The 17,478-nt window shown below is 36.1% G+C and overlaps 1 pseudogene; it reads right to left on the bottom strand.

The window, feature by feature from the left end:
* Nucleotides 1-11,861: 11,861 nt before the first annotated feature.
* On the bottom strand, nt 11,862-15,594 carry LOC111540058 (annotated as a pseudogene).
* Nucleotides 15,595-17,478: the final 1,884 nt, after the last annotated feature.

Below are 17,478 nucleotides of genomic sequence, written 5' to 3'. Positions count from 1 at the left end.
TGGAGATAATAGTGCCTCTTAATTTAAATAGCTGTTGAGAAGACTAAAAGAGAAATTCATGAAGAGTACTTAAAACACAGCCTGGAGCTTAGTAAGTGCTCAATTAATATTAGCTATTAATATGCATGCTGCCTGCAACAGATTATTGCTAAACATCTGGATTTCTCAAGATCCTTTCCAAATATAACTAGGATTTCTACGTTATTTAAACTAGGCTGGAATCTGAGCCATCTGAAATGACCTGTATATAGTCAATCAGTTGACTGCTATGTCCTGAGTGGCCTCTGTCTAAAAAGCAAGATAGTTTGAAATGGAGAAATTGTATCAGAAATAAAAACGCAATATCTATCATCAAAGCACACACAAGTTAATTGCCAGATAAAACTTCCCAGTCCTAGAAGAGTTTTATCAAATGAAAATATTTTTAAACACTCGTAACACTCCCAAGTTTTATGACTGTAATCTGCTCGGTAAAAGGAGGATGGAGAAAACATAAAATACCATTGTCTTTCTAGCCTGTAGAAAGTTTAAGTCTCTTTTTCTTAGAGTTTAGCATCAAGGAAAAATATGTGTCTTTTCTCGTTGATGAATAGTACACTTATTTTCATCACGAGGTTAAAAAGATTATAGCCTTTTGAAACTAGCAAGTCCTGGATTGAAATTCCATTTCTACTCTTTGTTTCCTGTGTATGAATTGTGGATAACAACAGCTCCCTCAAATGAGTGAGATGGGAATTTCTTGAGATATTATGTATTTTAAAAACCTACCATAGTGTGAGGCATAGACTAAGTACATGATAACTTTCACTTTTCTATGACTTCTTTCCTTCTTTTATATAATTTGTCTTTCCTTTTTTTTTCTTAATTTGTCAGTAGGCTTCAGGTAGAATTCACAGTAAGTATATTAGCTTTTTCCTTGGTTATATTTCTCCATTTCTCTACATCAGAAATATTCAAACTAGGAGCCATGAATGGACTTAAAGGGGTCCATGAAGAATCACTCATATGCTGTTTAAGAGATGGAACTCTAGCTCTGTCATGCAGGAGTGCAGTGACACAATCATAGCTCATTGCAGCCTCGAACTCCTGGGCCCAAGCAATCCCCCAGCCTTGGCCTCTCAAGTAGCTGGGACTGCAAGAATGCACAATCATACTTGGCTACTTTTTAAATTTTTTTGTAGAGACATGGTCTCACTAAGTTGACCAGGCTTATCTCAAAATGCTGGGTTCATGCTATCTTCCTGTCTCAGCTTCCCAAAGTGCTGGATTGCAGGCTCGAGCCCCTGCACCCCATGCCCTCACGTTTTGATTTTTATGTACTATGTGTTTAGGTTCGTTATTCTGGAGAGAAGGTCCATAACTCATCATCAAAGATGTCAGTGTACAAAAACAGTTAGGAATAAATGTTCAAACTTTGTTTCTTTTTTTTTTTTTTTTTTTTTTTTTTTTCTTGTTTGATGTTTTAGAGACAGGGTCTCTCTCAGTCACTCAGGCTGGATATAGTGGCACAATCAGAGCTCACCGCAGTCTTGAACTCCTGCACCAAAGCAATCCTCCCAACTTAGCCTCCTAAAGTTGTTGAATTACAGGTATAAGCCGCAGCACCAGCAAAAATGGTTTTTGATCTTCTGTTTCTACTATAATTATTTGAAGTTTTTTCCTATCAGTTGATATGGTTTGGCTGTGTCCCCAACCAAATCTCATCCTGAATTGTAGCTCCAATAATCCCCACATGTTGTGGAGGGACCCAGTGGGAGGTAATTGAATCATGGGGGTGGGTTTTTCCTGTGCTGTTCTTGTGATAGTGAATAAGTCTCATGCAGTATGATGGTTTTACAAAGGGCAGTTCCCCTACACATGTTCTTTTGCCTGCTGCCATGTAAGACATGCCTTTGCTCCTCCTTCACCTTCTGCCATGATTGAGGCCTCCTCAGCCATTTGGGACTGTGAGTCCATGTGGAATTTTCCTTTATAAATTACTTGTATTGAGGCCTCCTCAGCCATGTGGAACTGTGAGTCCATGTAGAATTTTCCTTTATAAATTACTTGTATTGAGGCCTCCTCAGCCATGTGAAACTGAGAGTCCACTTTCCTTTATAAATTACCCAGTCTCAGGTATGTCTTTATTAGCAGTGTGAGAACAGATTTAGGATTTAGGAAAGGCAAACGTTAATATTAAGTAACTAATTAATATAGTATATACATGCTATTTCCATTCTTGTTGTATCAATTTCTCATTTCTACTTACAACAATTAGGTCTATGTGAAAAACAACCAGAATGGTTTGCTGTTACCTCTGCTTTGGCTACATAATTCATAACTATCAATTACTTGGAGATTGCTGCTGCTGCCAAACGTTTTATGCTTTTCCTGAGGCCATGAAGTGGTAAGCAGAAGTAAAATGAATTCGTCTTGGCATCCCCTATCACACGGCCTAGCCCAGCAACATGTATGTTTGTTTATTTGAATCAATTTTTTAATTAAAATCATAATCCATCCTTGCCATATATAAAACATATATAGCAAGATAAACATATTTTCAAACAATAGTAACATCTGAGTTACTTTACAAAGTGTTTTTTTTTTTTTTTGGTGAAAATGTTTTTCATTAATTATTTATTCAATTAATATTAACGAAGGGGGCCAGGCACAGTAGTTTACACTTGTAATCCCAGCACTTTGGGAGGCAGAGGCGTGTGGATCACCTGAAGTCAGAAGGGTGAGACCAGCCTGACCAATATGGTGAAACCCCATCTCTATTAAAAACACAAAAATTAGTCAGATGTGGTGGTACACACCTGTAGTCCCAGCTACTCAGGAGGCTGAGGTAGGCAAATCACTTGAACTCAGGAGGCAGAGGTTGCAGTGAGCTGAGAACATGCCACTGTACTCCAGCCTGAGCAACAGCAACAGAGACTCTGTCTCAAAAAAAACTAATAATCATAATCATCATAATAATAAAGGTATTGTTATGGTCCTAGAATTGTGTTAATACTGCACATAATTGGAGGGCAACAATTTTTTTTCAGTTTTGTTGAGGTATAATAGAGAAATTAAATTATATATGTTTAAAGTGTATTCTGTGATGATTTGATATACATATACATTGTGAAATGATTACCAAAACCACTATGAAGTTAGTTAGTTAACACATCCCTTATTTCACAAAGTTATCTTTTTTTGTGTATGTGGTGAAAACTCTTAAGATTTATTCTCTTAGCAACTTTCAAGTATATGACACAGTATTGCTAACTATGGACAACATGCTACCCTTTCGGTCCCCAGAACTTACTCATCTTTTGACTGAAAGTCTGTACCCTTCCACCAACATCTCTCACCCCTGATCTCTGCTAACCACTGTTACATTATGTTTCTATGAGTTTGACTTTTTAAGATTTCACGTAAGTGAGATGACATAGTATTCGGTTTTCTCTGCCTCACAAAGTTTTTTAACGAATATTAACTTAATACTGAGCATACTAGATACTGTTTCAGACACTGAAGATAGAACAGGGAAGAAAACAAAATCCTTCCATCACTGAATTTATGTTCCTGTAGAAGAGTCCATCAGTAAACAAATAAACAAGTAAATACTAAATCATGCTCAATCTTGATATGTGCCATCATGAAAAGAAAAAACAAAACACGGGTGTGTGTGTGTCTGGGGCAGGGACATGGTACCAGGGGTGTCATTTTACATGGTCCCAGGATGGTTATGGGACATCTCTCTAAAAAAGTGATGGTAGATCCAAGACTCAAACAAAGAGAGGGAGAAAGCAACGTGGGACATTTGCAGGAAGAGAGCTTTGGACAACGGGGACAGTTAGTGCAAAGGTCTTGTGGCAGAAGCATGCTTGGGTGGGTTCCAGGAAGAGTGAGGTTGACCAACGTGGTCAAAGAGGAGTGTAGGAGGAGTAGGAGAGCTAAGATAGAGAAGAGACAAGTCAGGTGGCCCTGGCGCGCACCTGTCACTCTAAGGCTGTTGGCTTTCCATCTGAGAAATATGGAAAGTCCTTGAAGGGTATGAGCATGGGGGTTATTTGATCTGACTTGAGTTTGTTTTTGTTTTTTGAGATGGAGTCTCACTGTGTCGCCCAGGCTGGAGTGGAGTAGTGCGATCTCAGCTCACTGCAACCTCCATCTCCCAGGTTCAAGCAATTCTCTGCCTCAGCCTCTCAAGTAGCTGGGATTATAGGCACCTAACATCACGACTGGCTAATTTTTGTATTTTTAGTAGAGACAGGGTTTTACCATCGTGGCCAGGCTGGTCTTGAACCCTGACCTCATGATCCACCTGTCTTGGCCTCCCAAAGTGCTGGGATTATAGGTGTGAGCCAAAGTGCCCTGTCTGACTTGGGTTTTAAATGAATTGATAAAATGCCTAATACAATGCATGTGGAACATTTTACATTTCACCTACTTTCATGGAGTATCCGAGGTAATTTGCAATAATAGAAAGTATTTCTTCTGAATCCAGAAAGTCAATTGTGGAACTTACTGAAGATGGAAGGATGAATTAAGTTGCTCGATATCTCTTTCTGTCCTTTGGTTTTTTAAATCAAACCCAGAAAATAATTTGTAGCCAATTAATATTCATCAACTTAGTGACTGAGCTGTTAAAAGTATGGATTTTTTAAAAATTAAATGTTGACTTTTTAATTTAGTAATAGTTTTTTCTTTGTTATTTTATATTTGTAAATCTCTTAAGCATTTGTTCTTCCACTGAATTCAGGAAACCATTCTGTTTTATTATCTGAGCTGGGTTATGTAGACCACCATAACAGAACCAAGACTTTCCAATAAACCACAAATTAAGACAGAATAATAGAAATCGTTCAAAGGAGGGTGTATACTGCAAAGACATTAAATCAAATTGTTTATCTATCTATTATCCTCAAGGATGATAGAAGGAAAACAATGAGAAACAAAGTCAAGCATTTGCCCTAATTTTTTTGGAACCTAAACTTTAAAATCCCCACCTGCAAAGCTAGGTCTTTTCTTCCCTATGAACCACAGTTAGCTCAGCCAGGAGGCTACCACAGGAAACCCTGATGGAGAAAGTTAGCTCTGCTGAGCTGACCAAACTATGTCTGCAAAGACAGAATGGTAATCAGTGAGAGAGTTATGAAAAATGATCTCCTAAAGCTGGAAGTAATGAAATGAGTGCCTACTAAAAACAAGTCCATTTGATGCAGGTGGACAAGCAAACCCTGAAACTGGGGCTTAACCCTTGAGGGTTCTTGGCTTCACCTAGGAAAAATTTAAGAGCCAGCCAGTGGTGTTAGACAGCAACGTTTTATTTTTGAGATAGAGTCTTGCTCTGTCACCGGGCTGGAGTGCAGTGGTGCAATCTCGGCTCACTGCAACCTCCGACTCCCTGGTTCAAGCAATTCTCCTGCCTCAGCCTCCTGAGTGGTTGGGAATACAGGCACGTGCCACCATGCCCAGATAATTTTTAAGTTTTTCTCTTTTTTTTGAGATGAAGTTTCACTCTTGTTGCCCAGGCTGGCACATAATGGCATGATCTCAGCTTATTGCAACCTCCGCCTCCCAGGTTCAAGTGATTCTCATGCCTCAGCCCCCCAAGTAGCTGGGATTACAGGTGCCCACCACCACACCTGGCTAATTTTTTTGTATCTTTAGTAGAGACAGGGTCTCACCATGTTGACCAGGCTGGTCTTCATCTCTTGACCTCGTGATCTGCGCTCCTCGGCCTCCCAAAGTGCTGGGATTACAGGGGTGAGCCACCATGCCCAGCCTAGACAGCAACTTTTATTGAACAGGAGCTGCTCCTTGCAGAGCAGAGTCAACCCATAGGTAGTGACCCAGAGTCAGCACTTGTGAGCTATTGGTTAGCAGCATTTACATTCACTTTTAATTACATGCAAATTAAGAAGCTGATTATTCAGAAGTCTCTAGAAAAGGGGCTAGTAATTTCTGGATCATTGCCATCATGCTGGGTTATTTACATGACAAATGTAAATTGTCATGACTTTGGTGGGAGTATCTTATGTTAATGAGCAATGAGAGCAACTAGAGGTTGCTTTTGGCGCCATCTGCTGGTTCCAGACATATTTTAACTTTATCCTTTCAGGACTGGGAAGTGAGTCCTGCTGCTCTTCTAGCTCACATTCTCTCCAATATGATTAATTTCCAGAGGAATTGTTGCTCTTAAATTAAAACAATATATTAAATTTCATTTATTTGTATTGCCATTGCTTTCTCTCTCAGGCTTTTGCATAGAAGGAAAGCCAGAAAAGGATGACTATGTAAGACTTTTTTAAAACCCCTTATGGCAAAGTGCTTTAGGTCCACTTGGCCAGTGTGAGACATCAAAGCCACAAACCATAGACTCATTTGATTAACAAATTTCAGAATGTCACTTAGAGCTTCAGGGGCTAGTAGCTCAACCTAAAACAAAACTGTTGACAGAATTTTGAAAGTTGTGTAATCATATTTGTAAATCTCTGTCTCAAAGAGAGATCCAAACACAAGAAACCACCATGTCATAGTAAATGACAAGATATACTGACCAATGGCAAGGCTGTCCTTTTGAAAGGTCAAAAGATTTGAAGACTTTGAACACAGATACCTTAAAGCCACTTAGACAGGGACATATTGTTATCCCCTTTCTCTCGTCAGCTAATTCAGCAAGAACACTCCCTAATGTGTGCTCCTGTAGTTTTAAGACTGAACCGTAAAAATGAAAGCAAGACAACACACTGTGGATGAAATTTGCCAGAGAACACTGGGACTAGTTTTTTTGCATGTCTAGAATAATAAGTTAGTGGCTGGTTGTATTATATCCCTTGTAACCATTCCTGACTGTTGCATTTAGCATGAAAGCCTTCACCTGGGAGCAGAGTTGGGGATCTGTTTTGGGGGTATAAGAAGCACCCAGTGATTCTTACCCAGCCAGAAGACCAGGCATCCCAAAGCTTTTCTACAAGCATACACCATCCTCATACCTGTGCCTTTTGCTCGGCCATCAACTGTAGTTTATTTCAAATGGAGCAAAAAGAAAAAGAGTTTTCAAAATCCTTCATTTAAAAAATAAGAACAGGCAGCTACTAAAAATATTAAAATCTCAATTTAAAAACCTCTCACTGAATCCCGAAAGTTTATCAGTTTAAAAAACAAATGCACTAAAAAAAAACACCCATAGAATATGCCATGCATTAGAGAATGAGCTTACAGTGATTCATTCCTAACATGGTTCTTAGGGGTAGCAACAGAGGGTGGTCGCTAGTCTAAAAGCTTAAGGGCACAGAGTGCAATCTCTGCCAAATGCTCAAATTTCTATTTCAGGCATACAAAATTTATTCTCATTAATATGTATATCTTCATGAAAGAAAGGATTCCAAAGCTCATCAGAAATAATAAAAGTAAAAAGAACATTCAAAATATTCAAAAATACAGCAAAACTACATTAAGCAAGAATGAAACTGCTGCTACAAATAGACAGCTTCATGGAAGAATAGAGAAACAGAACCAAATCTACATGACTTCTTAGTATACCATAAAGGCAGCATTTCAAAGACTAATTAAATAGCAAGTGATGCTGGTAAAGTGAAGTCTCCATGTTGAACATAAATTATGTCTTTATATTTCACCTATGCCACACTAAGTTCTATGGCTGAAACACACCCATACACGCGCGCACACACACACACACACAGGAAGGGAGTACAAAATAGAGAGGGAGGTAGGGAGTTGGAGAGGAAGGGAGGGGGAAGAGGGGGGAGGAAATGAGGGAGGAATGGAAGGAGGGAGAGAGGAAGGAGGGGAGGAAAGTATTCCCAGGCAAAACATCAAATACAGAAACCATAAAAATAATGCATTTAAGTAGATAACTGTATTAAATTTCTTTTTTTATCAATTAATAAATAATAAATTAAAATAAAAAATAAACTCTATTACAAATTGAAAAATGTATTTGTAACATATGCTTAAATGTTGTCTCTCTAATATAGAAACAGATCTTTCAGATTAATACACAAAATAGCAACACTATTAGAAAAATGTGTAAGGACATTTATTATTCATTCAACAGTTATTTGTCAGCTATCTAATCTATGGCAGCTGTTATTCAATGTTGACAGCACTGAAGAAAATAGAAGAATACATTAAAAAATAAACACATAATATAAGCCAGTTAAGTACTATAGAAAATAAAAAGCTAAAGCAGGCACTGGCAGGAAGGACAAAGTAATTATGTGGTACAGAGTGATCAAAGAAAGCCTCTCATAACCTAGTAATTAATAAACGATGAAATCTAATGGACAATTTATGAACACTTCACAAAAATTCACAGAAATGCAAAAAATGCAAGATAAATTATCTGCCCCATCAAATTAGTAATAATTGAAAGAAATTATATAATTCATATTTGTCAGAGTACGGAAGTTAGCACTTGTATATAGAGACTAAATTAACCTTCACACAAATTCGAACATTTTTGTAGGGATAAAAAGAAATAAATTTGATACAAATGTGTTTTCTTATAATTCTAAACAATAAAATAAAAACAATACAAACATTCTGGCTACTAAAGGAAAGCAAATTATCTTTAATCTGAACACCCCTGTAGAACTCTTTTTATTTTTCCATATTCTATTCCTATCTTTTTTTAGGTAGTTTCTTCTATGGTGACTGTAAAATTTTATAAATTAGTACTTTATTTTACACATTTCTCTATGTAGCAACATACCTATTGTTTTATTGGTTCAATAGGATGCCAGTGAATGAATATACCTTTCTCCACTATTGAAGGTCTAGATCTGTGGTCAACTATTAATGGCAAGACTGACAATTCTCTCCTAGTATAAGCTCTTCACCACTCATTTCAGACATAATCACCAACAATGGTCTAATAAAAACTAACAAAATTTTAGCTTAAAAAAATCTAACTTTTAAAAAAGACTGCCTGAAAGATGGATTTATATTATATCTACTACCACAATAAACCTCTATGTGTATGCCTCAAAGTACTGACTGATAGAATGAAGCCATCACAATGAGTCAGAATTTTTTTTTAAAAGCATCTATACTATAAAGATACAAGACATACTTCTACATTTTCCCACCAATATTTATAATCATGTAAAAATCCAACTGTGTATTTACAAAATTACACCAATTTGAAGGTAAAGTTTATAACCTTCTTCTGGGTTTTGTACTTAATAACGAAGACAAAATATAGTATCATTAAGAAAGCACATCATTCACTGTCACGTCAGGATTTTTTTAAAATGACTGAAATAAGGAGAAAATAATGTGGTCAATTTTTTTCCTTAATTAGTGTTGGAATATTCACAGAAAACATTGTTAAAGAATTTAAAAAATGAGTATTATGTGGGAGGTTTGCTATAGTGTTGGCTGAAATTACAATTAAAAATAGTATCTCAGCTTACGGTATTTTCTGGATTCTGTTTTAATAATGAAACAGCCTTTTCTTAGCTATTTAAAGGTACTGAAGAAGATATATTATCAAAGTAAAAATTACATTACAGGAAAACCATATAAATGTAATCACTCTTGATATATCTGGTTTAAGTTTCCTTTACAAAATTGTTTTAAGTAACATTACAGGTGCAATAGCACATTTGAAATTAATTTATTGAATTATTAGTCTTTTTGGCACAGAAGTTGAAAATAGACATGCGTAAAGTGCTACAGAATGTTATTGGTATGGTTAATTTTATGTATATTAAGAGATCCTCAAATTATAGTTGTCATACAATATTGTGTCATGAAATAAATAAGAAATTACCTTAAAAATCTTTTATATTCTAAAGAGGTTTTCTGGTCATTTTGTGCCAAGTACTTAAGAGATTTGCCAAGCAAACATAAAGGTGCATTGTTCATTTTCCTTTTTCAAAAAGGCACACATTCATTTTGTTTTTAATTTCTGTAATGACAAATTCAATCCCATATTCTACTAGCTGACAGAAATTTCAGAAAAACAAACACTAAATATTTAACTTCAAGATATTTTACCAATAAACGAAGAAGTAGCTGCTACTATTTGGAAGAAAATTGCACAAAGGAGAGAACATTTAAAATTAGATTGCTTTGAAATATTTTCATATTAAGTGATTTTAATGTCCAAAATATAAATGTGTCACTTGTAAAATCTCTCTTCTCTATGTGCTTAAAACAGAAGAATTTTGTAACCCACTTAATAATATTTTAATTAAAAAAATTTCAATAAAGAGCTACAGTTGCATGTAACATACTTATATTATCTATTTAATTCATAATGTCAACAGTCTGACATGGGGGCAAATTGAGATTTTAACAAAACCAATTGTCTTTGTTTTGTGGTGGAGGGTTCGAAAAACTAGTAGGGCTATTCAGTAAGTAAGGTCAATATTGCATTCCCTTTCAGCCACTGTCTTTGTGTAGTAAATTTTTCAAGTATGACAAGCATTAAAATGTCAGCCAAGGTAAATTGATTAACAATTTATGATAATGAATAGAATAAAAGGAATGAATTATTGATATATACATCAACATAGATCAATCTCAGAATCACTTATCTAAATCAAAGAGGCTATGCAAAAAAAGTACATACTATGTGATTTAATTCATATAAATCCTAGAATATTCAAACTAATTTATAGTAACAAAGAATTTCATTAATTGCCTGGGAGTGGGTTGAAGGAAGGGATAGTTTACACGAGGACAAGAGGAAACTTTATTTTGAAGGGAGTGATAGAAATGTCTATCATTTTAACGGTGGTAATTCTTTCAAAGATGTATACATGTCACAAATTATCAAATTGTACAATTAAAATGTGTACAGTTTATTTTGCATCAATTGTATCTCAATAAAGTTGTAAAAAATCAAAATAAAAACGTCAATGAAAAGCATAAACTATAAATGAAAAAATAATAAATTCAACTTAATCAAAATTTAAAACTTTCTCTTTCAAAAGACACTATTAAGAAGACAGGCCACAAATATGAAGTAAATATTTGTAAAGCACATATCTAAGAAAGGACCGGTATCCAGAATACATAAAGAATACTTAGAAATCAGTGATAAGAAGACAAGAAACTCAATTTAAAAAATGGACAAAAGATTTGAACAGTTTACTATAGAAGAGATACAGATGGCAAAATGAACACAAAAATAATATTATTAGTCATTAAGGATATTTAAATAAAACTCAAGAAAATATATATTTTTTACACTGTTTTAGTTTATTTGGGCTGCCATAGCAAAGTACCACAGACTGGGTGTGTTTGGCAACAGAAATTTATTTTCTCACAATTCTGGAGGCTGGAAGAACAGATCAACGTGTTGATATAGTTGGCTTCTTTCTGAGGTTTCTCCCCTTGGCTTATTGATGGCCGTCTTCTCCCTGTGTCTTCACAAGGTCGTCCCACTGTAACTGTTTATGTCCCAATCAACCTTCTCTTCTTTTTTTCAATTTGAATACTTTATTAAAATGGTAGTTGTCTTTCTAACATATGCACACACCCTTGCACGCTCCGAATGATCTGCCTGGGGGAAAAATACTAAGTATGCCTAAAGAGAAAATGAAAAACAAATTGCTTTAGGGTTTTCATTATTACAGGCAATTATGTCCACATGACTTACAAAGCTATTGCCAAATCCATCCAAGGAAGCAGAGTATGAAAAAGAGGGAAAATATATTTTAAAAATTCAATGGTGGCATAGCAGAGCTCTCAATATAAGAAAGTGACATAATGTGGACTTTTGCTATGAATTTTCACTTTGTGAATATGGGGAGAGGTTAACCAATGGGCAGAAAATTAGAGAAGGTGATATGTAATAGGCTTTTTGCAGTCAACTTTTCTCATAGTACTATGCAAGATCATCAAGAAAATGCTTAGTTATTCTCTGGAACCAGTTTTAGAACTTTTCCAATCACAAGTCTTGCCCTCATCTGTTAAGGTAAAGTAACCCATCTGAGGAAGTCTTTAAAGATCTTAAGGCAGATGGTTCCTGCTCTCCTTAAATGAGCAGTGCATACTTGATCTTGCTTCACAAAACAGGGTTCAGTCTCACTTTCTATCTACCAATCTGATTAAGGCTGTTATTTTAACTTCCTCAATACAGGTGTGAATTTGCAGCACTGAATTAAATTCTGGGCAGATGATAGATCTATGCTCTGTAATCACTATCTAAGCACCAAATGTGCCTCCAGAATGACAAAGATTATTAACATCACAAAGTATGAATCCTGGAAGAATTTCCTCTTCTTCAACTCCTTTCAGTCTGATTTTCAGCTTTTCACCTGGGGCTACATATCAGCTTCTATAACATTGGAAAGTGTTCCAAGACCTTCCACATTGTGCTTTTTTGGCATCATCACAAGCTGCTGGCCTTTACAAACAGACTGCCTGATTCCAGCTTTCCCAGGACAACAGTGCCCATATCCTTGTACTTATCCAAAATTGGCAGCCTGACTGGTACAGCAACTGATCTACTGAAGTCTGACAGATTACCTAGATATAGGAGAAATGGTAATCCAATGTACTAAGTACAGAAATTCAATTGCTCTTTGAAATTTTCTGCAGTTAGTCCTGAGCAGGCATAAAGAGAATGCAGTTTTTGGAATTGAAGCCAACTTTTTTCAAAATGGAACTAGTTTTTCTTTATATTCTTCGTATCTCTCATTGCTCCAATTTGCTGTTGGATCATTCATCTTATTAATAAACAGAATTAAGTGTTTCACATTTGCTGTCTTTGCCAACATTGCACGTTCTCTTGTTTGTCCTTTTATCAAATCCAATTTCAAGCTCTCTTCTCCTGGCTGAGATTAGCAGCACAGCCAAATCAGCTTGAGAGACACCACCAATCGTATTTGGGATGAAGGTCCTGTGACCAGAGGCATCTAGAACTATAAAATACTTCTTTTCAGTTTCAAAATAGGCAAAACCCGCTTCTATTGTTTTATCCTTGTCTCCATTTTCCTAACTTGTGTCTAAGATTCAAGACAAGTACCAAGTTTCTCTGTTTTGTTTTTCTTTAACTTCTTTTTCACACATTTCAAGTGCCCTGTTTTCACCCATTTCAGTCAAATACACTATTTGTCTTCCGGTGGTTGGCTTGCCAGCATCGACATGCACAATGTACACTGCATTTTGTTTTGAGAAAAGACCTCTCTCTGTTACCCAGGCTGGACTGCTGTGGTGTGAGTGGCTTAATGTAACCTTGAACTCCTGGGCTTATATGATCTTCCCAACTCAGCCTTTGGAGTAGCTGGGTCTACTGGTGCACACTACCATGCGCCATGCACTGGCATTTTGTATTTTTAAGTGATGGGGTCTTGCTATGTTGCCCAGGGTGTTGCTCTTGAACTCCTGGCCTCAAGTAATCCTCTCACCTCAGCCTGGTGGCATAACCACAGAATTAGGTTTTGGCATTTCATCTTCCTCCTTCATCATTTCCTGGGTACTTTTCTCTGGTGGCTTACATCTCCCCAGGAACCATCTCTGCTTCGCTTATTTCTTCTACATGCTTCCCTAATCTTCTCTTCTTATGAGGAGACCAGTCATTTTGGATTAGGACTCTCACTAATAACTTCATTTTAACTTGATTACCTCTGTAAAGACCCTATCACCAAATAAGATCACACTCTGAGGTACTGGGTGTTAGGACTTCAACATATGAATCTTGGAGGGATACCATTCAGCCCATAACACAGACTTACTAGAATGAAAAAAAAAAAAAAATACTTTTAATGGACATATAAAGTGCTAGTGAGGATGTGGAAGACCAGGATACTCATTCACTGCTAGTGGTGATACACAATGGTTTGCCCACTTTAGAAAACGTGCACTTACCATATCAGCCAGAAATATCACTCTTAGGTATTTACACAAGAGAATTAAAACATATATTCCCACAGATACTGTATACAATTGTTTATAGCAGTTATATTCATAATAGCCCAAAACTGCAAACAACCAGAATATCCATCAACTGATGAATGAATAAATTGTTGTATGTCTATGTAAGAAATACTACCCATAAATAAAACAGGAATAAACTACCGATAAATTGAACAGGATGTTTAGACCTCAAAAGCATTATGCAACATGAAAGAAGCCAGATACAAAAATGGTAAAATGTATAAGACTCTCTGGAAAAGGAAAAGTTCTGGCTCTCATCAGCACTGACTGGCATAACCTTAGTTGCTCTTTACTATATGGAGGAAGACTCTTTTCTTTATTTTTGTTAGATTTGTAAAAACTAAAGGAAAAAAACTATAGGGAGAGAAATTGGGTCACTAATTGCCAGGAGTGGGGCTAGGGGCAGGAAATTGATTGAAAAGAGGAACAGGGAGATTTCTTGAGGTTAGGGAAATATTCTTTATCTTGATTGTGGTACTGGTTAGAGAACTACATACATTTGTCAAAACTTATTAAACTGTATTCTTTAAAAGGATGTATTTGACTATGTGTAAATTTTGTTAAAGTAAGCTTGGCTTTTAAAAAGTATTAAAAATAGTAGTCTTAAATGAAGACCATGGAATTGCTGCAACAGATAATATTAAATCAACATTTTCAAAAATAGAAGGTATGGTCAATCACTATGTCCTAACCAAAAATATTATTGATAATAACATTTTAATTCATCTGTTTTCAGTTTCTCTTGTGTGTATGCCTATATAATATATATTACCATGTAATATATTAACACACGAGTACATGTGTATAATTTACACATAAATAACTGGATATGTAAAGGATATGCATGCAAAAATTTTGTATAAATGTAAGGCATGCACACTCAGGTATTTTGGATATCTCTCATAGTTACTTTCAATTTTCTTTATTTTAATAAATAATTCTCAAACTAATATCTCTGTGCTTGGAGGTTTTATCGTCATTTTGGATTTTTTTTAAAGAAAGAATGACAAAATTTGAAATAATGTGTCAAAGTTTAAAAAATCTGTCTCATGAAATATATAGATTCAATTATTTTTCAAAGTTCTTGAACCAGTTTACATTGACACAAACAATTAATGAAAGTGCCTGTTTCATCATACTCTTGTCAGCACTGATTGACATAATCTTAGTTGTTCTTTATTATATTGTGGAAGAGTCTATTATTTTTGTTATATTTTAAAAAATAGTAAATCACTTTTAGCAACTGTCTTTTAGCAAACTATTAAAATCTTACAAATCTGGCTTTACCTATTGATACAGTATATTATGTGCATTGATTTTCTTCCATTAAACCATCTTTACACTACTGAATAGAATACGATTACAAATGCCTGCTGGCAAAGCTAGCCCAGTAATTTGTAGTTGATAATTGCTAATCACAGCCTTTGCAGGAAACTCCTAACTACCTCTCCTTCTAGAACCTAGACTTTTAATAAATTTGTTTCCTCATCTTTAGAGCTATTTACCTTCCCTCATTCTCTCAGACAGCTGCCTATATTTCTTCAGAAAGTTGTTATTTTTTTAGTAAGTCAGTTTCTTTACCATCTTGAAAACAGTTGCATGGTCTCCGCATTTTGGATACTCTGAAAAGGATTTCACTGAGACTCTGTCCAGTGCAATCTTCCGGAATAGAACAACTTTCCCTTCCAAGATTTCAAGCCTCATACTTAAACCTTGAGCTTTCGTTGAGCCCTGTAAGTGTGGTGATCAACCACCTATTGAGTAATGCAGCCAAAATTAGTTTATATCAAGGAGTCCAGAGATGCTATCTAAATATGCTTTATCATCCATTCTACCCATCTGAGGGGCGCCTTCATGTACACAACAGAACCAAATGGAGTATATATGACAGCATGAATTAACAACTCTTGGCCATTTTAAAGACTGAAAAAAACAGCAGCACCAGAGAAATAAATAAATTAAACAAATAAATAAATAAGCAAACCAATAAGGCAAATCGTTTTCAGTACTAAACACTGAATAAATCTTAAGATCCTCAGACTGACATTTATCGAAACAGCTCTTTGAAGCCAACAACACAAAGCAGCCAATAGTGGTTAAACAATGCTTTTTATTTCCCCAGGGTTGGAAATCTGGAATTCTCAATTCCGATTATATATCAAAACAATGTATATAGCTTTTACAGGTATACTCAGGCCCAACACTCAGGTGATCTCTTTAGTAAGTCTGGAAGGAGGATTATGCATCTGCATTTTTAATAAGCTGCAGGTATGATTCTGATGCTTAGCCAATATTTTAAATTATTGGTTTAAATTCTGGGGATCAGATGGGTTTGGGAAAACAATTCTTTCCAGAAAGCTGAATACAAAAAAAATTTCTAAATTCTGAAAGTACCAGAGCTTTTAGCCAGCTAATCAATTTATGCCTTGATAAGACAAATAGACCCTTTTGCCAAGGATTAACAATCTTGATATAATTCCCAGAATTATTCTGTACAGGATAAACATATGTATTAGGTAACCTGAGGATCAGAGATTGTCTGTGGATATTATCTGTCCTGCCTGCCCTCTGCTGGCATGAAGTTGGACAATTGACAGAATGTGCGCTTAGCTTGACAAGGCAGTCATTCTCATGGAAGAAATGTTTTGGTTTATTTATGCAAGGCATAGTAGTATTTGGAATGCCTAGAAATAACAATATAAAATGACTTGGAGATTCTGGATAGAGAAATAATCTCAACTTTTATTAAACCCATCTGTTCAGCTGTGTACTTCTTCAAGTCAGAGATGCTTGACCACTGAAAAGCAGCCATATCTAAAATACCTAAGTAGGACAGAACCAGCTAAGTTGGACCCAAAGAGGAAGCAGCAGACCCTGTTGGCCAACTAATACTGGAAAATCAAGATGAGAGGGAGGCATTGGCAAGGCAAGAACTTGAGGAGGAAAGTTATCTGTCTACTGATAGAAGAGAGGGGGAATCTTTTTTAAGGGCACTCTAATCAAAATTTCAGCATTATGGAGATAGAAGATGGCAGTAACCAAGAAGAAAAAGACTACTGGCTCTGTTGAAAGAACTATTGTACACGGAATGCAAGTCAGTGGAAGACAGTGTAAAAAAGAGACTTGGTCCCAGCAGACAAGTGACACGGTTACCAGGGTCCTGATGGGCCTTAGGGATCTGGACATATTCCTCTCCTGCGTTTTGCCTTCCTTAACAAGCTGACCCAAGTCATGTAACAGGTAGGGCAGGGCTCTCCTAACTTAGCTGACCAGGCTGAATTGCTAATCATAAAAGAAAGCATCTGACCATTTATCTCTTTGAGGGATGGATGCCTTCTGAGGTTGCTGAAGCAAGACTCTAGCATTACCAACAAAAACCTGGGACCATTTCTGTTTTCTTAGGCAGCATATCCAGCTGCCAGAAGACGAGATGGACTCCAGCCCTGACCTTCCATTGACTTTTTACTCATTATAATCTCACTGAAATACTAAAATCTCCACTGACAGTGAGGCTTATCCCCCATTTTCTAGTCATGTGATACATGTTAGAGCATGATGCCCCACTGTGCAAGTGTATACAAAAACCCA

The sequence above is a fragment of the Piliocolobus tephrosceles genome, chromosome 13 (genome assembly GCF_002776525.5).
Source record: "Piliocolobus tephrosceles isolate RC106 chromosome 13, ASM277652v3, whole genome shotgun sequence".
NCBI classification, from domain to species: Eukaryota; Metazoa; Chordata; class Mammalia; order Primates; family Cercopithecidae; genus Piliocolobus; species Piliocolobus tephrosceles.
This window is presented reverse-complemented; position numbering and strand designations above follow the sequence as displayed.